This window comes from Clarias gariepinus, chromosome 3, assembly GCF_024256425.1.
Source record: "Clarias gariepinus isolate MV-2021 ecotype Netherlands chromosome 3, CGAR_prim_01v2, whole genome shotgun sequence".
NCBI classification, from domain to species: Eukaryota; Metazoa; Chordata; class Actinopteri; order Siluriformes; family Clariidae; genus Clarias; species Clarias gariepinus.
The window spans coordinates 18,471,773-18,494,198 of NC_071102.1; the positions used below are offsets into that span (position 1 = coordinate 18,471,773).

General features: G+C 38.8%; 1 protein-coding gene across 1 annotated transcript in view; it reads right to left on the minus strand.

The window, feature by feature from the left end:
* Window positions 1-10,565, minus strand: part of mrtfbb (myocardin related transcription factor Bb) — a 36,487-nt gene extending 25,922 nt beyond the window's left edge. Inside the window, exon 1 of the mRNA XM_053493265.1 lies at window positions 10,475-10,565. The gene's annotated coding sequence lies outside the window, so the exon portion shown is untranslated. The remainder of the gene's footprint in view (window positions 1-10,474) is intronic.
* Between the last annotated feature and the right edge of the window lie 11,861 nt (window positions 10,566-22,426).

Sequence of the window (22,426 nt, forward strand, 5' to 3'; positions counted from 1 at the left end):
TCATTATGCTTCCACCACCATGCTTCACTGTCAGTATGGTGAATTTAAATCATCACCAATGTTGTTTTATGTGACCAGATTGTACTTCTCTATATTGTTCTGACTTGTTCGTGTGAGTGCTTCTGATCCCCTGCTGTGCTTATGTTAATGTTTTCCAAGGAAAAACACAAAAATGTTCAGGACAGGGCTCAGAAGCACTAGAGTAGTGTACATGTTTTAAATGCATGAATGCTACTTGCTTTAGCAGAGGAGTCATGGTGTATACTGTATATTTATTCTCTGTATAACTGTTGGTCTTGTTACTTTCAGGTCGTCCTGCAACTCTTTCTGAGTGGAACATTGTGTTTTTCTCTTTCCTCCTAAAATACACAATTCCTGTACTTTAGTAAAAGTAGAGATAGGCCAGGTAAAATATTATTCAATTAAAAGTAGAAGTTCTTCATTTACAATTCTGCTTAAGAAAAAGTAAAAAGTACTGACTTTCAAATTTACCTAAGTATCAAAAGTTATGAGTTGGTTAAAGGCTCAGAGTAGCCTTTAAGTCATAGTAAGAGTCTCTCTCTCTCTCTCTTTCTCTCTCTCTCTCTCTCTTTCTCTCTCTCTCTTTGTGCTTCCAAAGCTATCAGAAACCACCTTAACTTGTCATTTTAAAGACCTTCTACATGAATGCGCATTTTACAGAGGGAAGACGAATCATGCAATTACATACAGTATAATAGTCAGTAGGTGGCCACTGAATATTACTACTTCTGATGCTGCACACTGTGGTAATGTAGTGCAATGTCATGCTCAAATGTAGTGAAGTAGAAGGTAGAAATATTTGCTGTAGGCTGTAGTGGAGTTAAAGTATCAACCAATAAATCTATCCAGTAAAGTACATCTACATAAAAACAGTACTTACTGTAAGTACATTAACTAAAAAAAATACTTAGTTAACTTCCACCTCTGCTAACCATCAGTCTTTAAGGAGCGAGTTGTGACGTCTTGTGTGTTTCACATCTCCAGGGACAATTAGCTGAAGCTCCATAAAGTTTCCACCTACATATTTTTGAACTTACAGAGATTTGCTATTTCTCTGTAGCTTTTTCTATTTAAATGTTATTTATTAAGATGCGCCGAAGAACTTTTAGGGAGCTCCAACACAACTGTGAGTGTGAAACCTTCGCACCCAATGCCAACGTCTTTTATATCTGCAACTTGTATAATGCCTTTGAAACATTTACTTATATTTTTAAATGTAGTCTTTGAGTATTTGCTACCCTAGCATTTATTTTCAAGCTTATAAACACATGCAATTTATTTTTTTATTTGTAATTTCAAAGTTGTACAAAATGATGTGCGTAAAAATTCAAAAGATATGACCTGAAATAATGTTTAATTAGATAAACACGTGTGTCTCTGGGTTGTACTGCCTGTGTAGAAGAGTAGCATAAGGAATGTGATCTCTGCATTAAAGAATTTAACAAACAGTTTAAAATCACCATCCTGTCAGTATCAATCTAATGCCATGTCTTACAGACTTACAGAAGGTGTATGATGAATCTCGGTAGATGGCAGTGCAGTTCTGATCCAACTCTACATCCTATTCAAAGCATCATAATCCAAATCATATTTAGAATATGTATGTCATGTGATTCAGAAATTGTATTCCGAACTCTATATGACACTTGATCAATCTAGATTTCATTGAGCACATTACATTTTATTTCATTAGCATTCCAGTAACATTGCATTTACAAGCATTTTTCTCATGTTTTTTTTTTAGATTGCATTATAAAAACTCGCACTTGTTTATGTTTCTTCTGTCTATAGGGATTAAATATGTAAAAGAAGTTACTTCAAGGAAGAAAGGGAAGCGTCTGGTAAAGCACACTAGGTCATGACTGTGAAACATGGAAACAGATTTTAATAAAGCTGCAAAAATGACCTGATAGCATGAATGAAAACTAATATTTAATACAATTACTATAAAATACTTGGTGGTGTAAAACATTCAGTCTATAGAACCTGGTGTCATTTAATGCAAAATGAAGCATGAGATAACTAAAAGGCTGTGACTGATGATGTGACTGACAGTTTTGGAAAAGTCTTGTTCTGTTTTAACAGACCCTCATCTGTGGTTTTATTTGGTATTTTATGTATGTTGATGCTTACGCTAGCTTGCTATACTGATATAATAACTAGCAAACTAATGATGGCACAAACCTAGGTCACTAAAACATTAGCTATATTTCCAGTAATGATGACTGTATGACCTTCGCTAACACATGGAACAGGTTAATCATTTTTAACAGGTTAGTCACTCATTTCTAAATGAGAACTTTCTCATCCAGATGTTAAATGATTGAAACTGGGTTAAAACATAACACAATATCAACACAATATCAAAACCTGGAAGGAGAGTGCAGAATCGTCAACATCGTGGACAAAATGTGATCAAAAATAATCATGAATGGAGGCATGATTAAAAAAATCAACAGTAAAAATCTGAGCTGTTAAAAAGTGAAAATAAGAGCATTTCCACACACACACACACACACACACACACACACACACACACACACACACACACACACACATATTTTTCTCAAATATCTAAGAAAAAGATATGTCTTTAGTAACTGTTCAAAGATTGCCAGTGACTCAGCTGAGCAGACATCTAGGTAGAACTTTTGTACTTGCATAACTTTGATTAAAATGATGATTAATGTTTATGTTCTTCCATGGATTAGCATTAGTAAACAGTTTTGCACTCATATCTCCATCATCGAACAGTTTTAAATGAAAATGTAAAAACTGCTGAGAAACGACGCTGATGCTTACAAGATCATAGGATCCCGGTTAGACACTTGCATTTTTTGACTAAACAGTTCCAGAAGGAAAACGATTTACAACTGCACTATCAGGGGTCATGCAGATAACCATGGGTTCCCTTATGAGCCCTGGTTCCTCTTAAGGTTTCTTTCTGTTGAGGTCTTGGAGAGTTTTTTTTTTTTTTTGCCTCATCACATATATTTTTACTTATTAGGCCCAAAACAATTATATATGGAATTTAATCTGTGATAATCTGTGCATTGTTAAAATTGCTTTTCAAATAAAACTACATTGACTTTTAAGGAATTAGTGAGCAGCTTGAAGAACAAAAAAGATTTGTATGATGTCATAAAATAATACTAGAACTAGATGAGCACATTTAAAGACTGCTCCAGTCACAGTGAGTGGCACTGTTAGCTTTCTAAATAAAAACATATAGATGAAGGTTAAGCATAGCAGCAACTGTTATATAAAACCATAGATTTCATGTGGATCTTGGTACACGTCTTGTTATCCATGAAACATACATTAGCACCTAAACACAGCTATAAAAACACAACTGATGTTTACTTAGAAAAGAAAAGCAGTTGCTATGGGAACTATAATCTGGCCATGTGTTAATTAATCACAGTATACAATAAGAGGAGTGATGTGTATGGGTGACGGCGTCTCTGCTCAAGAGCCCTTCAGTGATATGGACAGAAGCCTGATGCAGCATTAGAGACCATTCTCTATTGTGCGCTTCCTGCTTGAAGCACATCCTCACTACAAAGCAGGGCTTTCAGTTCATTTTCATTAAACCAACCTGGCACACATTATTCCTATTGGAGTTTAATTTACATGGACGCAGTTTTGCCTTACACATGATACAGTACGGTTCATTTCTTTAATGAATGTATGACTGAGTTAGACTTTCCTGTAAATTAAATTTCCTGTAAATTAAAACCAGCAGGCTAGCGAGCTCATCTACAAATGCATGATTCAGCACGACTGATTAGGCTTGGATCTTACACAAATCAAGCAACAATACACAGTATTATAGAAGGGAGTTAAAAGGAGTTGTGCAATCCCTGATGCTTCATCTTCCTGCACAGAAACTTCTAAGGACTGCAGTGATGTGGGTTGGGAAAAATAAAGGATCTGAATTCAGGTTTGGTAGAGATCACACAATCTGCCCTTGTAGAGTGCATCCCAGTTCCACATACAATAGGAACTATAGTCATGCACGACTAAACAGTGAGCTTAAACAGTTCCGGTGCAGCTGATAAAAAGATTGAGGGTGATGAAGGTCACATCAGGCTGTTATTTATCCACCAAAAATCCTTATGACCAAAATAAATGCCGGAATTGTGTACATACAAGTCAAGCCAGATTAACAGAACACAGCGAGTAAAAACTCTCATCAAATTATATTTCGTATATAAGTTTTTTTTTATTTCTCGATATAATCTCCTGCTACACTATTGCACTTATACCAGTGTCTCACTAGTGCTTGGACACCATCAAGGTAGAGAGTTTTCTCATTAGGCCGGAGTTTCATGTCTGCAACGCTGGCCTCCCAAGAACTCCTTTAATGGCTTTACTAAGCATGTTAAAATGTCTTGGAGCGAGTTCAGGACTGTACGGGGACGTGGCAATAACTCCCAGCCGAGATCCTGTAACCTGTGAGTGGTGTTGGTAAATGAGTGTGTGTACAGTTCACACACACGGATGCGTCTCTTCCACAAGTCGGCCATGTTGTTTTCCAAGAATTAGGCGTTCCACTCACTGAATGTTCACGGAAGCGACTGCAGTAAGCTCTGAGCCATCCCAGTCTTCTGCAAATGTCAATCACTTTTACACCCTTATTCTCCAGTCCTGGTTTGACATTTACGATTTAGAAATCAGCTGCTACACAGACGAGTCCCAGTGTTTTCTGTGCACTACTGGTACTTTTAGGTGTAAAATCCTAAAATTAGTCCTTGGCGTCATCACTGACAGACCTCTTCCAGGTTCAGTTGTCTAAACAAAGTTATGTGCATTACAACACTAAGCTCTAAAATTCCACCAACAACAAACACTGGCTAACTCGCTCACAGCAGTAAAGCTGCACAGGGTCGGACGGATGGCTAAATATGTCTCAGAGACAGGGCAGAATAAGCAGCTGGAAAATAACAAAAAACCTTCCATATGTGTGTGTGCATGCGTGTATTGGGAACTTAGACCAGGAGTCATCACAAAACCAACAGAGTGAGACTCGCTTGAGTGAGAGAAACCGAGGGGAGGGGGAATTCCATAACCATTACCAAAATAAATCCCACATTTGAAACAACTTTCCCAGAAAGTCAGTTAACTCCCCAGGGCTCGTCCCAGAGTCTGGAGCGCTTGACCTTTACTCCATCACCATGTTCTTTGCCCTCTGACTTCCCTCTGGTGGGGGGCGCAGAGGGTGACTCCTGCTCGAAACAGCCTCTGTCTCTCCAGGTGAGCGGATGTGATACCTTTTACTTGTTGTTTAAAATGTATTTTAAATTACGACACCTCGTCTGGATGAACATGCATTAGTGGCGCAGAAGAACAAGACCCTTTATTATTTACAGAGGAACAACCATTTCTATAAAGATACGAGCTAAATTTTTCCATTTGCAATAAAACAATAAACAATCAGAACTACTCCAAACTACAGAACAACGACAGGATGTCCTGCCTGATACAGAACCAGCAGTCTGCTCATTACACACAAGGTTACTCGTTTTGTGGTTCTATAAAAGATGTGAAGAATGAGGAAAAGTTACTCGTCAGAGTTCCAAAGCAAACATTCACTTAGAAGCACTATGTATAAAACATAAGGGGAGGAGATTTATAGTGTGACATGCACTTAGAAAAACATATCTGGGATGTTTTCTTTCTTTTTTTTTTTAAAGACATTACAAACTTCAGGATTGCAATTATCCAAAGATTTGCACAAATTTATATCAATCTGCATCATGCATGTGACAGGGTGACAATATCATCACCTCCGTCTGCAGCGTAAAGTCAGACAGATGATGCATGGGATGAGACTAGACCTGAGATGCAGAGGGCTGTGCGCCCCCCTCACTTCCACCCAGGACCGTGTAAATGCATAGGAGGAAATGAAAACCGAATTTTCTCACATCCAAATTCTCAGGAATTTCAGTCAGCGTGGTCTGCGAGTACCGAATGGGTTCCTTTCCTGAGGCAAGGTCATGGACACGGACATTTATTAACACGTGTAGCAGTAAACATTCAGACTGAGCCAATCCCCCTCCCTCCCTCCGATCACCTCATGGTAACACACACGGACATGAATGTTTTTAACACAATAATAAGACAGCATGATGGTTGTTTGCGGATTCCTCCACAACACTGAGATGTGTTTCTTACACTGACAACCGATGCTGTCCAGACAAACGCGAGGACGAAGATAAACAGGAACACGTCATCCAGTGCAACACATCTGACCCACGTAAAGCTCTGTGGAACAGAATTCTTAACTCCGGCATTTAAAAACAGAGCAGGAGAATTCATGAGCTGCACGAACTGGAACATGGCGTGACGTCCATGCACTACACTCGTATGTCTGACTCGAACTGGAAAATCTACAGAAAGTAATCTACTTATTGTACAGATCACTATTAGAGTGTTACACTACTGGAAGACATGAGAGATTTGGTTTAAATAGAAATAAACATGAATAAAACAATACACAGTATCATACTGTATATCACAACATGCATTAGAATTGTATTGGTTTAGCACATTAATACGGAATACAGTTTCAGATTTTGATCCCGGTTCAGCAGGCTGTGAGGAAAACTCTCTGAAACGACACGTGGCAAAAGAAAAGCCACATTGATGCTGCCAACACCATGTAAAGGGATAGTTTTCCACCACACATTTTGTGTTTTGCATTTAGGCCAAAAGGTTAAATTTTAGTCTCATCTAACCAGAGCACCTTCTACCACATGTTCGCAGGGTCCCCCAGCTGGCTTGTCACAAACTGCAAATGGGACTTCTTATGGCTTTTTTCTGCTTCTCACGTAGTCTTCCATGAAGGGCATATTTGTGGAGGTCACAACTAATAATTGTCCTGTTGACAGATTCTCCCACCTGAGCTGTGGATCTCTGCAGCTTCTCCAGAGTTACCATGGTCCTCTTGGCTGATTCTCTGGTCAATGTTCTCTGTCCCTGTCCTGTTGGTTTAGGTGGACGGCCATGTCTTGATAAGTTTGCAGTTGTGCTGTTCTCTATGAGATGTTTAAACCTTGGGATATTTTTTATAACCTTACCCTGTTTTAAACTTCTCCACATCTTTCTCCCTGACCTGTCTGGTAAGTTCCTCTGGTTTCATGATGCTGTTTGTTCACTAATGTTCTCTAACAAACCTCTGAGGGCTTCACAGAACAGCTGTATTTATACTGAGATTAAATCACATACAGGTGGACTCTAGTAACTAAGTCGGAGACTTCTAAAGGCGATCAGTCCACTGGATGTTAGTTTTGGGTATTAGAGTAAAGAGGGGGTGAATACAAACACATGCCACACTTTTCAGATTTTTATTTATAGAACAATGTAAAATAATCCCCTTATTATTTTCCTTCCATTTCATAATTCTGTGCCACTTTGCGACAGGCTGTCACATAAAATCCCAATAATAAACATTTACATTTGTGGTTGTAATGTCACAAAATGTGGAAAAACAAGGAGGTGTGAATACTTTTGCAAGGCACGCAATTATTAGGCACTGCCACATGTGATATTCAGTAAAGTCTATATTATTCTACAATGTAGGAAATAGTAAAAAAAAAAAAAACTGTGGAGGGGTGTTCAAACTTTTGAGTGGTACTGCTTTAGTTCAAAAGAAACTGCAGGAACTTCTGTGTTTGGTGTTTGTCACTTTCGAGGGGCAACAAGTCAAACTGGGACTTGAAGATCCAGGCTAAGCCGGCCCACTGCAGTCGTTCCCATGAACATTCAGAGAGAGGAACGCCTGATCCTTAAAAAAAATTGATGTCGCTATTTGCGGAAGAGTGTGAACTGTACACACACTCATTCACCAACACCACTTGTACATTACAGGAACTCAGCTGGGAGTTATTGCCACACCTTCTGTATAGTCCTGACCTCGCTCCAAGGCATTTCCACATGTTTGGCTTAATAAAAGAGTTCCTGGGAGGCCGGCGTTTCAGATGTGAATCAGATAGGCGGTTGGATCATGGCTCTGAGGAAATGTTCTACCTTGATGGTGTCCAAGCACTAGTGAGACACTGGGATAAGTGCATTAGTGTAGCAGGAGATTATATAGAGAAATAAAGGAAGTTTTTACTCTTAGGACTGTGTTTTTCAGAAGTCCCGTTTTGACTTGAACATCCCTCATATTAGGGATTTGCTTTATTTCTGTAAACATTTTCATAAATGCCTTTTTCACTTTCTAATGTTTTGTACCTTATATAAAGTTTGTTTAAAGACTATAATAATAATATACTTTTTACTTTAAAAAGTCAATACTGATTATCATCATTTTATGCGTTGTGATTATTTATTAATAATAATAATAATAATAATAATAATAATAATAATAATAAATTTTATTTGATGGCGCCTTTCAAGACACCCAAGGACACCTTACAGCAGAAACACATGCAATAAAACACCAATACATAAAAATTACGGAGAAAAAAATAAATAAAATAAAATTACAATGAATAAGCAGATTTGAAAAGGTAAGTTTTAAGTTGTGATTTAAAAATGTTAATAGAATCCAACTGACGAATATGAATGGGTAGTGCGTTCCAGAGTTTGGGGGCAGTGTAACTAAAGGCCCTGGCTTCCATTTTAACCATTTTAACTGAAGGAATAGACAAAAGACCAGAAGAAGAGGAACGGAGAGCACGAGAAGGAGTGTATGGGTGAAGCAAATCAAACAGAGATGTGGGAGCAAGGTTACGAAGTGACTTAAAGGTGAGAAGAAGGAGTTTGTATTGAATTCTTTGGGTTATTGGGAGCCAGTGAAGTTGAATGAGAATCGGTGTAATATGTTCAGTTGATTTTGTGCGAGTAATGATTCTTGCAGCACAGTTATGGACATTTTGAAGTCGTTGGAGAAGCTTTTGGGGTAAACCGAGAAGAAGGGCATTACAATAGTCGAGATGTGAGGTAACGAGGGCATGAACAAGAACTTGGGTTGAATGCTGAGTGAGTGATGGGCGAAGTCTAGAAATATTGCGTAAATGAAAAAAAGCTATGCGAACTTTGGTGTTAATATGTGAGGAAAAAGAAAGAGTAGAGTCCAGTATTACACCTAAACTTTTGACCTGAGAGGAAACAGGAACCAGACAATCTTCAATGCTTATACTGATAGGTGAGGATTTGGAAAGTGTAAAATTTGGAACCAATGAGAAGATCTTTACTTTTATTGCCATTTAATTTGAGTTTTTTATTTGTCATTCAAGATGTAATGGCCTGTAAACAATCAATAAGTGCAGTGGGGCATGATAAAATACTAGGTTTTGTGGAAATGTACATTTGAATGTCATCAGCGTAACAGTAAAAGCAAATTCCAAAATGCCGGAAAATATTACCAAGGGGAAGGATATAAATAATAAACAAAAGAGGACCTAACACTAAGCCTTAAGGAACTCCATGATGTAATGGAGATGAGGATGACTTGATATTTTTCATTTGTACAAATTGTTTCCTGTCGCTGAGATATGAAGTAAACCATTTTAAGGCAGTACCAGTGACCCCAATGCCAGCCAAACGCTCAAGTAATACTGGGTGCGAGATGGTATCAAAGGTGGCACTGAGGTCATAGAGAATGAGAATGGAAAAAGACCAGAATCAGCTGCACGAAGGAGATCATTCGTGATTTTAACTAAGGCTGTTTCAGTGCTATGTTTAGAGCGAAAACCAGATTGGAAAGGCTCAAACAAATTGTTATTTTGAAGATGATCCTGAAGCTGTGCAGTAACAATACGTTCAAGAATTTTGGCAGTAAATGGTAAATTAGAATGGGACGATAATTATTAAAGTCTTTGGGATCTAAACCAGGTTTCTTAATTATAGGTGTGACTGAAGCAGTTTTGAGTGATAATGGAACAATTCCGGTGAACAACGAAGAATGAACTATGGTAGTGAGGACCGGAGAAAGTGTGGAGAGACAGGATTTAACAAGAAATGTGAAAAATCCAAAATTTATTATTATGCTGTTTAAGATTAGTGTTTATAAGGATGATTATATAAATATAACAGATTTATTAATTAATTTACCAGTTAAATAAAGTGTTGACAATATAATAACATTCCACAGAATTAAACCTTTATCATCTCCACACCACCATGCTTATGATTATTAATTATTAGAAGTTTAATAATGATTAGAACTCCCAAAAAGACGTCCCAAAAGTCTACACACACATTCACACACACACACACACACACACACACACTAAATAACTCACAGTCACGCATGTCTACATTTCCTACATAACCTATTGTAAGCGTGTTACACGTCCACACTGAGCCTCCAGGTCTTTTGATCTGAAAGATCAAAGTGTTGCACAGAAACAGCAGTAACACTCATCGGCACACTCTTCGCTCCACTGAGACGGGAGACACAGGGGTCCAGACTTAAAGTGAAAGACATGAGCTGAAGCCCTACCTTTGTGTTTGCTGTGTTTATCTCCCCCGCTGCGTGTGCAGATGTCAGGCTTCGGCCCTGACCGCATTCTGTGTGTAGTCTGTACTGTATATTATTGGGTAGAGCACTGTGGAGAACTGCCTGGGAATAATCCTCATCATAAAGGCCCCACCCACAGCTCTGACATCATGATAAGAAGAGTCCATGGGGAACTCCTTACACCTCACCTGGATCTAACCAGCCAGAAATTATGAATGCATGAAAAGTATTTCTATAAGTTTTTTTTTTTTTTCCTAATAATATAATTTGTAATAAAAAAGATTGTTATGAATTAGAAAATAATGTTAAAGAAAAAAAAACTGATTTTTGGAGTGAACCGTCCGCTGCAGCCGCAATAAAATGTATTCAACTATAATAATAATAATAATAATAATAATAAAGATTTAAATGACACACTGTCTAATCCTGCCATCTACTGGGTCACAATATTAACACATGATAATAAAGACTAAATAATAATAATAATAATAATAATGATAATAAAAAGTTAAATGACACACTGGGCGATATGATGGTGTAGTGGTTAGCACTGTCACCTTGTACCTTCAGGGTCCAGGTTTGACACCTGCATGGTGTTTTCATGTTCTTCCTGTACTTGGTGGGTTTCCTCCGGGTACTCCGGTTTCCTCCTAGAGTCCAAAGACATGCAGATTAGGCTCATTGTCCATAGTGTGTGAATGAGGTTGTGTCATGCTGGCTTTTTTGTGTGTGTGACCTGTGAAGGATTGGCACCCTGTCCAGGGTGTACCCCGCCTTGTGTCCTAAGTCTCCTGGGATAGGCTCCAGGCCCCTCACGACCCTGAATACAGGATAAAGCGGTATAGATGATAAGTGTGAGATGACAAACTGTTTAACACTGCCTTCTAGTGGGTCACTGTGACTTAACACATAATAAAGACTAAATAATAATAATAACTTCTCCTCTGCAGAAGTCACCCCTCTTTATATATTATTGTTATGGAACAAAGCGTCTTGTATCGGGAGCATTTTGATCAAACAGGAGATGACAGCGCGCGACGATGTGAACAGCTTCATTTCAGTTATAAAAAGAAACAACTAGTGCAAAAGAAACAAAATGTAAAATTAGTACCCCAGAAGAACAACAAAACACAAATATATACTCAGTAAATAAACACTGCCTTTTATATAGTGAAAGTGTGCACCAAAGTAAGCAGCTTTATTTCAGTCATAATTTGACAGCCACATTCCAGACATTTGTGGTCAAATATTTATGGACATTTTGTTTACTATTAATTAAAAACCTGAAGCGCCTTGTGAGGAGTCCTGTGACGAGTCATTTTCATGCCGTTTGTGAGCAGCTTTATTTTTATACCTGCACTTTTTGTTTACTAATAAAAAACAGACATAATCCCCCAGAAATACAACAAACACAAATATATACTCAGTAAATAAACGCATGACCATGTGGACGGATTAATTTCAGTCATGATATACTATAACATATTTTTGCCATGTGTTTGCTTTGTTTTGCGTAGTTAAACCATGCTTTAATTTTGCTTTCTCTCCCTGTTTCCCTGTGTGTAATCTGAGTGTGTAGGTGTGAACAGCCGAGGAATCAATAGGAGGAAACCTGATGTTACCTGATCCAGGTGTGAATGGGTCTCACAGATTCATAAAAAGTCATAGAAGATTCAGTAAACAGAGGCTCTAATGAAAAAGGTTAGGCACATCAGTCACTTTATCCCAAATAAAAGGTCTTCCTGGGTGTTATAATATAGTTGTTCTGCTGTGGACACACACCCAAGACTTTCAAGAACTCAGTTTTGTGTTCAAAACAATCTGCCAGGTTTGTTTATTCTCCTTTTCTCTTCTTTTCTGCTAGAGTTTGAAATTGTATTTTTTTTGTATGTGCAATTTGAGATAAGTTTAAAAGTCACACCTGAATCTGACATATTTACATCAGCCACAATATGAAAGTCCAGTTTGTGCTTTACATAAGGAGAAATGTATTAGCTAGTATATTGGTAAAGATTTAAAATTTGCACAAACTTGAGAAGAGCACTGAATCACTGCAGGTTTTCAGAAAGGCCTTAGACCCCAGAGGGATTAAACACAACAGTCACACACTGAGATGGGTTTAACACGGGGTCTGTGGGCGAGAGTGTGTGGAACCCCATCTGATCCTTAATACAAAACCTGTTGGGGTTTATTATGGGATCAGTAGAAGGTGATAAGGATAAGGTGTATACAGTAATATAGAGTAATATACAGTAATATACAGCATAACTGTGCCAACATTCTGCAGTGGAATTGACACGTCAAGAAGCTTCATCATTCACATAAACATAGAGTGTTTGCTAGGTTGTCTCTCTACGTCAGATGTTACACTTCACCTGGTTATACTGCTATTTTACAGTTTTACCCCATTTGCCCCTCTTGAGGTCTCTGCACAACCCTGGCTGGAGTATTCAATGAATCAAGATCTAGTTTAAGGTGTACACATAGCAGTTTTTGTTTGAAAAATGTTTCTGTGACAGAAAGCTATCGGCAAGAATGAAAGCAAAAGTTTACAGGGCGGTAGAAAGACCAACAATGTTGTACGGTTTGGAGACGTCGCCGCTGACAAATAGTCAGCAATCAGAGCTGGAGGTGGCAGAGCTGAAGATGCTCCAGGTTGCTTTAGGAGTGTCAAGAGTGGACAGGATTGGGAATGAGTATATTCGGGAAATGGTGCAGGTAGGACAGTTTAGGACAAAGTTAAAGAGGCCAGATTAAGATGGTTTGGTGCAGAGGCGGGATGAGGGGAGTATCAGGGGGAGAATGTTAGAGATGGAGCTGCCAGGCAGGAGGAGAAGAGGAAGGGGTGTGGTGAGAGAGGACATGCAGAAGGGTGGAGTGACAAGGGAAGATGGTAGAGTGACAAGAGTTAATGGAGACAAATGATCGGCTATAGTGACCCCTAACGGGAGCAGCCGAAAGAAGAGTAAGGATAGTGTTTGCTGTTTTCCTTCCATCATGCAAGTGGGCCAGAATGGACGTATGTCATAAATATTGCATTGAAATATCCTGCTGTTTCTGTTTTTTTTTTCATTGGCACTGTTGCAGATAAAGACACGTTCTCCTCCTGAACGCCGATGCGTTCCCTATCCGATCATTTTTTTCCCTCATTCTAAAAAAAAATTGCGTGAACACGGCGTCGTCTCAAGAAATATCTGCGTACACACGAAACCACTGAAAACTGTGTAGTATATATGCCAGACCAGTATGAATCAAGATGATGTTGGCCATTATCGCTTGTTGCTCATAACAGTTGCATAGAAGCAATAGATTTTGCTGTAATGAAGCTAGTAGGCTTTGTAGCAACACAAACACAATCATGTAGTCCGCCATTATTGTTGTTGCTGTTACGTGTGACGCAGCCGACACGTGATGTGATGACATCATCGTTTCACAAAATATACGGATTGGCTGTACACATGAAACCGCAAGGGTGTCGTTTTCAGATTTATCCACTTTGGGTTTCAAAAAATTTCGGTTTCAGTCTCCTAAAATGCCGGATCTGTGTGGACGAAACGCCAATACGATAACAAATTTATACATGTACAGCGAAACGTGTCTCCGTGTGGACAGGCCCTAAGAGCCCTGGCACTTCTACGACCTCCCATGGTCTACTGTCAGGTCCAAGGTGCAATCTCCTTTTTTTATGTCACTGGCCTTCGCTGCTCCATTAGTCAGCCAAGCACTTTAAGTACCTATAAGTACCTATGAGTATAGACGTCTTGCATGAGTGTGCGCTCTATAACATTTTTCTGTTTTGGTTTGTCTCTCAGTGTCTTTTTTTTATTTTTATTCCTGGTACAACGTACTCTTGCTCTAAAGCTGCATTTCTGCACACAAATGTGTCTAAGTTTGCTGGCTTGTATGGTCTCAGTTTTTTGCACAAAGAAATGCTACATCTCCAGGGATGTAGGCCAGGTTCACACAGGATATTTGGCACTCAGCTTTTGTACTGTCATTGTTTACTTTTCTCACACAACTAAAATCTTCAGTATTTTGCTTTTTTTTTTAATGGCCACATTCACTGTTGAGAGTGATGAGTAATGTCAACGAGTTATCATCTGTCTATTGTATATGCACATTTTAATAGAGTTTAATAAAGTTAAAAAGAAAGTACAGTCTATAACAAGAATTTAGTTCCCCTTTATGAATATCTTACATTTAGGGGAAAAAAAGCTAAAAAAAAAAGAGGCAGAATATTAATAGTGTAACGTGAGTACCTATCCAACTAATAAATATCTAATATTTGGGTCTCGCCTCAAAACAATAGGAGAGGGTATCAAAAAGTTTTGAGATTCGCACACCAGGTTTTAAATAGTTTAAAACTGCCTCGCCTCTTTCCTTCGTGGAGATGACAGGCTTTTCCACTATGAAGACCGTAGCTTTGTCTCAGGGTCATACCTGTACACCCAAGTTTCATCACCAGTAATGATTATCGACATGAAGGACGGGTCATTTACGGCACATTGACGGAGTTCTCGGTAGACTTCAATGCGGTGTTCCTTCTGCTCCTGGGTCAGTAGACTGGGGACGAACTCGACAGAGACACCTCACATGTTTAGATCCCATGTGACGATTGCCTGGACTGTTCTGTATGACACCCCATGAATTGTTCTCCAACAATCTTCATGCACATCTCTGTGGCAGATTTGCCCAGTTTCACACGGAATTTTACACTCACTCTTTGTTCTAACTTGCTGTCCTTGATGAAATAACAGACGTGATAATGCACATGGTCAGATTAGCAATTATCACCGGTTGCTAATGTACCAGCTCAAAAGACGATGTCTTTTGGCACACTAACTTATGAAGGTCGGTGCTGTCTGTGACAGCGTGTGCAGCCTTGTGCTGCCATCTTTCATGAAATGTTTTGATACCACCTCATAGAAACATTTACTTCTTATCTAGACTCCAGGTTGTAGGACCTGTTTCTCTAGATGCTGTAACAAGTCTCACAGGGATTCGACTCTTATTACTATAATTACATGATGGAGTGCTCATACACACAGTTTTACAGTAAAATGAGAAATCTCACTCAATCTCATCTGCCATAAAAATATTAAAGTCAGTTTTACAGTGAAGTATTCTCAGCCTGATTTCACCCCGTTGCCATTATATTATGTCCCAAACCATATCATAATTTTTCAAGTTAAAGTTCACTTACTTATCGCCTATACTGCTTTATCCTGTTTATAGGGAACACACACATACATTGCACACACAGACATACACACACTCACACAATACGTTCAATTTTGGAACGCAAATTAGCCTGATCGGCATGGTTGTGTAGTGGTTAGCACTGTCTTTGCACCTACAGGGTCCGGGTTCGATTCCCGGCTGGGCTCGATTCCTGTCACTGTGTGGATGGAATTTGAAGGTTCTCCCCGTACTTGGTGGGTTTCCTCCCAAAGACATGCAGCTTGCACTACTCATATGTTTTGTGTGTCCTGTGATGGATTAGCACCCTGTACAGACCCTGACAGTGCTAAACACTATGCCACTGTGCTGCCACCATGTATAAGTTGTTTATTCTAAATTACTCTCAATCATAATTATTGAATTTTTTAGGAGAACGAAAGAGAACGCGACTGACCTGAGATAAAATCAACTCTACATCTGCATTTCTAATTTCTAACCAAATTATACAATGACATTATCGACACAGAAATCATTAATGAGAACTCAGCACACAGAACACATGATGGTGGTCAAGCTCTTTGACTCTTCATTTAAGGGTGTGTTTATGAATATATTATCAGATTTACATGCATGTTTATTCTCATGGTTATACTGTAACTCCATTATGTGCTGCTCCTTCAAATTCAACATGAGAAGGTGACAGAAAGAGCAGCATGTTTATTCAGGGAAAAACCTCTTTATACTTAACCAAAAACAAACATGCACACGCACACACACACACACACACACACACACACACACACACACACACACACACACACACACACACACACACACACACACACACACACACACACACACACACACACACAGAGTGTGTTGCCAGAGGTGATAATGGGTGTGTAGATAGATAGTCAGGTCAGGTGTGTGGGTATGTGGGGGACCAGGAGTTTCAAATCTTCAGTTCAACTCATTCAGGTTGTCAACCAGTTGTTGATTACCTGCAGAGGTGGGGGTGGCGTCTCATAGTTAGTAATGGTTTTCATACCTCTCCACACAGAAACAGAATTGTTTGCACAATGTTTTTTTTTTTTAGCTTTTCAGAGTAGCTCCACTTAACCACTCTGATCTCACTTGCTAGTGTGTTCCTGCCCTGGTTGTACAAGATCCTGTCCACACTTCTGCAGTAATTTTCTTTGGCCTGACAAAGCTGGTTGGGTTTTGCTGTGAACCATGGTTTGTTGTTGCTGTATGTTAAATAACTCCTGGCTTTGAGATTCAGACACAGTCTCAGTGTTTAAGTCTAGGCTAAAAACCTATTTATTTAAACAAGCATTTTTATAAATAGATTAGCCTTAGGTAAAGGAGCAGATCTGGGGGACTCATGGATGATTTGGTATTATAGTGAACTGGTATGTTTAGATGCCGTCCTCCCCACTCTCATTGATCACTCAGGTTTGTTGATGGTGAAGTGATTGTTTGCTTTACATCTCAGAGAGCCCTCATGTCCGTGTTTCCTTCTGACTCCTCGCTTTTAGTTATGATGTCATAGTTAGTCCTGCTGGAATCTCTGCTTGCACTCTGCACTAAATATATATTCACATTATACATTATGTGACTGTGACCATACCTAACTGTTATCACTTCATCTCTTCTGCTCTCTCCTCCTCTCTCTCTACTCCACTCTCTCTTTCCCTCTACCTGTCTCTCTGTCAAGCTATACAGTACATGTTGCTGTCGAACCGTTGCGACAATGACAATTCCTTTCAAAAATATAAAGTCCTATACAAATAAAATTGAATTGAATTTAGACAGTTTACATGTGAAGTTTGCTTTGTTAAAATCACCAAGAATAATTATAACAGAATCTGGGTGTTGTTGCTTCGTGTCTGTGATCTGATCAGCCAGCTTTTGCAGCGCTTGTGGAGGAATGTATACACTCACTAGAATGAACGAAGTAAACTCCAGCGGCAAATAGAAAGGGTTACAGCTGATAAAGAATACTTCCAGATTAAGACAGCATGTCTGCTTCATCGCTGTGTAAGCATGTTTTTAGGGAGATTCACTTACTCACATACAGTATGTATTAAACATAATCACGTTATTTAAGTATGAAATATACACTACCGTTCAAAAGTTTTAGAACACTTGAAAATTTCTTTGTTTATGTTTAGTGATTTATTTTCTACATTCTACAACAATACTGGGGATTTCAAAACTATAAAATAACACATATGGAATTAGGTAATTACGTAACAACAACAACAAAAACAGCAGTTAGTTGTTATTTTAAGACACAGAGGTCAGTCTTTCTGTAATAGTTTTTGCAAGAACAGTATTGTCAAGTGCATTTGCAAAATCATGAAGGCCATCCCAGGAGGGCGAGACCAAAACCCACCTCTGCCGCAGGCAAGAAGTTCATTTAGAGTTATCAGCCTGAAAATTACCAATTAACAGCACCTCAGATTAGAGGCGTTATAAAGTCTTTACAGAGCAGAAGTAGCAGAAACATCTCACCATTAACTGTTCAAAGGAGATTAATGCATTTTTTGCACGCCTTCAGCATTCCTTTACAATGTAGACAGAAATAAAAATCAGGAACCATCATGGAGTTAGAAAGTGTTCTAAAACTTTTAAATCGTAGTGTATATATATATAAATATATATATATATATATACTAATGTTTGGTATTAAAATTTATATGGGATGAATTAAAAGACACCAAGGGCCCAGGAAAAGCGAGACTTTCTCCCACAAGATCATGTGAGCTCAACATCTGCAGGGTAAAAATAGAGTTCAACCTGACCCCTATATATATATATATATATATTCTTATATATACGTTTCTTTTTTTGCAGTGTATGTATATATATATATATATATATATATATATATATATATATATATACAGTGGTGTGAAAAACTATTTGCCCCCTTCCTGATTTCTTATTCTTTTGCATGTTTGTCACACTTAAATGTTTCTGCTCATCAAAAACCATCAACTATCAGTCAAAGATAACATAATTGAACACAAAATGCAGTTTTTAAATGAAGGTTTACATTATTAAGGGAGAAAAAAAACTCCAAATCTACATGGCCCTGTGTGAAAAAGTAATTGCCCCCCTTGTTAAAAAATAACTTAACTGTGGTTTATCACGTCTGAGTTCAATTTCTGTTATCACCCCCAGGCCTGTTTACTGCCACAACTGTTTCAATCAAGAAATCACTTAAATAGGAGCTACCTGACACAGAGAAGTGGACCAAAAGCACCTCAAAAGCTAGACATCATGCCAAAATCCAAAGAAATTCAGGAACAAATGAGAACAAAAATAATTGAGATCGATCAGTCTGGTAAAGGTTATAAAGCCATTTCTAAAGCTTTGGGACTCCAGCGAACCACAGTGAGAGCCATTATCCACAAATGGCAAAAACATGGAACAGTGGTGAACCTTCCCAGGAGTGGCCGACCGACCAAAATTACCCCAAGAGCGCAGAGACAACTCATCCGAGAGGCCACAAAAGACCCCAGGACAACATCTAAAGAACTGCAGGCCTCACTTGCCTCAATTAAGGTCAGTGTTCACGACTCCACCATAAGAAAGAGACTGGGCAAAAACGGCCTGCATGGCAGATTTCCAGAGCGCAAACAACTTAAGCAAAAAGAACATTAAGGCTCGTCTCAATTTTGCTAAAAAACATCTCAATGATTGCCAAGACTTTTGGGAAAATACCTTGTGGACCGACGAGACAAAAGTTAAACTTTTTGGAAGGTGCGTGTCCCGTTACATCTGGCGTAAAAGTAACACAGCATTTCAGAAAAAGAACATCATACCAACAGTAAAATATGGGGGTGGTAGTGTGATGGTCTGGGGTTGTTTTGCTGCTTCAGGACCTGGAAGGCTTGCTATGATAGATGGAACCATGAATTCTACTGTCTACCAAAAAATCCTGAAGGAGAATGTCCAGCCATCTGTTCGTCAACTCAAGCTGAAGCGATCTTGGGTGCTGCAGCAGGACAATGACCCAAAACACACCAGCAAATCCACCTCTGAATGGCTGAAGAAAAACAAAATGAAGACTTTGGAGTGGCCTAGTCAAAGTCCTGACCTGAATCCTATTGAGATGTTGTGGCATGACCTTAAAAAGGCGGTTCATGCTAGAAAACCCTCAAATAAAGCTGAATTATAACAATTCTGCAAAGATGAGTGGGCCAAAATTCCTCCAGAGCGCTGTAAAAGACTAGTTGCAAGTTATCGCAAACACTTGATTGCAGTTATTGCTGCTAAGGGTGGCCCAACCAGTTATTAGGTTCAGGGGGCAATTACTTTTTCACACAGGGCCATGTAGGTTTGGATTTTTTTTCTCCCTAAATAATAAAAAACATCATTTAAAAACTGCATTTTGTGTTCAATTATGTTATCTTTGACTAATAGTTAAATGTGTTTGATGATCAGAAACATTTTGTGTGACAAACATGCAAAAGAATAAGAAATCAGGAAGGGGGCAAATAGTTTTTCACACCACTGTATATATATACATACACTGCAAAAAAAAAAAACGTCCTCTGACTTTCAACTGTTTTTACTTTCAGTAAACTTAATGTGTAAATATTTGTATGAACACTAAAAGAGTCAACACTATAAGACAAACTTAAAATGTTTCACAATGTGTCCCTGAATGAAGGGAGGCTCAAAATCAAAAGTACCAGTCAGTATCTGGTGTGGCCACCAGCTGCTTGAAGTACTGCAGTGCATCTCCTCCTCATGGACTGCCTATTGCGGACAGTCTGAGCACTGATGGAGGGATTGTGTGTGCCTGGTGTGACTCGGGCAGTTGTTGTGGCCATCCTGTACCTGTCACGCAGGTGTGATATTTGGATGTACTGATCCTGTGCAAGTGTTGTTACACGTGGTCTTCCACTGCGAGGATGATCAGCTGTCCTTCCTGTCTCCCTGTAGCGCTGTCTTAGGTGTCTCACAGTGCGGACATGGCAATTTATTGCCCTAGCCACATCAGCAGTCCTCATGCCTCCCTGCAGCATGCCTAATGCACGTTCACGCAGATAAGCAGGGACCCTGGGCATCTTTCTTTGGGTGTTTTTCACAGTCGGTAGACAAATCTCTTTAGTGTCCTGCGTTTTTAGAACTGTGACCTTAAATGTCTACTTTCTGTAAGCTGTTAAGGTCTTAACAACCATTCCACAGGTGCATGTTAATTAATTGATTATGGTTAATTGAACATGCATGGAAAACATTGTTTAAACCCTTTACAATGAAGATCTGTAAAGTTATTTGGATTTTTACAACATTATTGTTGAAATACACAGTCCTGAAAAAGTGACGTTTCTTTTTTTGCTGAGTATATATATACTTTCATATAAAGGCACTCCTTCTGGAGAAAAGAAGCTCCACTGAAACATTATGTAAAGAGAAAAGTACAAGGTATCAGTAGGTTTTTGTGTGCCGATTAAGTGTTGTGACTTTGCAGAGCACTCATTATCTCTTATCAGGTAGAAGTTGGAAGAAACCATAACAAACGCATGGCATGTGCAAAAGTACAGTTTAATCTGCTACAGGATTCTGAAAAGAAAACATAATCATTAGAAAACAACAGAATATAACGTTGACTAATATAAAATAAGGATATAATATGATAACATAAAAAGGAAAATAAGGAGGACATATAGGACAGAACTTGGATAGGAATCAGAAATAATCTCAGTAAAGATGAAGAGGCCTGTCACCTCTAAGCAATGACCACAATTCTGTGAGAGGAATATGGATAATAAGGAAAATGAATAAGATATAAACAGTGAAAATAAATGAATAGCAGAGAAGAGATGCTCACCCATGCTCTGTCTAATAGTACTTGAGCTTGTGTTGTTAGTGAGAGGAAAGGGAGTAAAGCAGATCAGCTTGACCTTGTGCTACCAGTGTGAAAGGAAGACAAGACAAAGCCCTTGGGCTTCTCACTGTGGGAACACACACCTGCTAATGAAGTAATTGCTGATAAAGATATCTGGGATTCAGGGCGAGTGCAATTTTTAATTTTGAATAACATCATTCTTTGGTTAACAGTGCATAAGAAGCTTTTGAAGTGCTTTTCAGTCTGCTCTATGCCTGTTGTTTTGTATGTATGCCTGAATTTGCATTGGGCTGGCTCACTTGGGCTTTTATTGAAATGATTGAAAGCCAGCTTACTTCATCCAGACCAACTGACTGCTGATACCATTATAATTTGAGTTGCAGCTCATGTTTTAGCACTGAAGTGTAATTGCAATTAACAGTGGAAGACAAAAAAAATCTCCCACAGCTGTCACATCTGTACACCAACGTTCCCATCACCTTGCGATTTCCCCAGACATTTTCTATAAATGACTCCACTCTCTAAAAGACCTAGAGAGGAGGAACTAAGTACGGTATATTGAAGAGATTAAGTATAAAGAGAAAACAGAAGAGAACAAAGTACTGACCCTTGTGGGACACCAGGGACAATCAATGTTGTTGAAAGGTCCGCGGTACAGGTACACAGTTTGGTGACAGAAAGAAGAGCAGTCTCTGTGAATGAGCCGCTTTAAATCCAGATACATTTGAGCAAATGAGTTGAATTTCTTAGCGGTGGACTAGCCACAATGTTACAAACATGAAATCAGCCACAATCACTACCAAAACACAAATGTGTGTGATGGTGTTTTCTATTATCTCTCATATATAAAGGGTTTTTAGCCAAAAGGATAATGAAGTGTGTGCACA